The sequence below is a fragment of the Triticum aestivum genome, unplaced genomic scaffold, assembly GCF_018294505.1.
Source record: "Triticum aestivum cultivar Chinese Spring unplaced genomic scaffold, IWGSC CS RefSeq v2.1 scaffold105065, whole genome shotgun sequence".
Taxonomy (NCBI): Eukaryota; Viridiplantae; Streptophyta; class Magnoliopsida; order Poales; family Poaceae; genus Triticum; species Triticum aestivum.
The window spans coordinates 1-975 of NW_025296934.1; the positions used below are offsets into that span (position 1 = coordinate 1).

A 975-nucleotide genomic window follows, 5' to 3' on the forward strand; every position below is an offset into this window, starting at 1 on the left:
CAATCGTCTTTGTAGTGGAGCTGGGAGGGGCAAGGATAAGGGACGAAGACCGGGGTAACATGTCGGATGCGATCATACCAGCACTAAAGCACCGGATCCCATCAGAACTCCGAAGTTAAGCGTGCTTGGGCGAGAGTAGTACTAGGATGGGTGACCTCCAGGGAAGTCCTCGTGTTGCATTCCCTTTTTAATTTTTTTCGCGCCGCTTGCAAAACAAAACGCACGTGTAAGTAATATATTTACCGTGTTTTATTATTTTGCACGAGTGCGGTAAGTCAGTGCGGTAAGTGATAGCTGGGTGCTCACGATTCACGGGTCCAGCGTCGGCGTTGTGGCGCGGCAAGCGTGCACTGGTGCGGTTGAGAGGGAGGGGTGGAAACCGCGTTAAACTCGTCTCCGTAGTTGAGAGGGAGCGGCCAAAGCAATGTACAATCGTCTTTGTAGTGGAGCTGGGAGGGGCAAGGATAAGGGACGAAGACCGGGGTAACATGTCAGATGCGATCATACCAGCACTAAAGCATCGGATCCCATCAGAACTCCGAAGTTAAGCGTGCTTGGGCAAGAGTAGTACTAGGATGGGTGACCTCCTGGGAAGTCCTCGTGTTGCATTCCCTTTTTAATTTTCTTCGCGCCGCTTGCAAAACAAAACGCACGTGTAAGTAATATATTTACCGTGTTTTATTATTTTGCACGAGTGCGGTAAGTCATAGCTGGGTGCTCACGATTCACGGGTCCAGCGTCGGCGTTGTGGCGCGGCAAGCGTGCACTGGTGCGGTTGAGAGGGAGGGGTGGAAACCGCGTTAAACTCGTCTCCGTAGTTGAGAGGGAGCGGCCAAAGCAATGTACAATCGTCTTTGTAGTGGAGCTGGGAGGGGCAAGGATAAGGGACGAAGACCGGGGTAACATGTCGGATGCGATCATACCAGCACTAAAGCACCGGATCCCATCAAAACTCCGAAGTTAAGCGTGCTTGGG

At 52.1% G+C, this 975-nt stretch overlaps 2 non-coding genes across 2 annotated transcripts; both read left to right on the forward strand.

Moving 5' to 3' along the window:
• Window positions 1-64: 64 nt before the first annotated feature.
• Window positions 65-183, forward strand: LOC123179096 (5S ribosomal RNA). The gene has a single exon (XR_006490102.1). It is a non-coding gene; the product is annotated as a 5S ribosomal RNA (ribosomal RNA).
• Window positions 184-493: 310 nt separating this feature from the next.
• Window positions 494-612, forward strand: LOC123179097 (5S ribosomal RNA). The gene has a single exon (XR_006490103.1). It is a non-coding gene; the product is annotated as a 5S ribosomal RNA (ribosomal RNA).
• The last annotated feature ends 363 nt before the right edge of the window (window positions 613-975 follow it).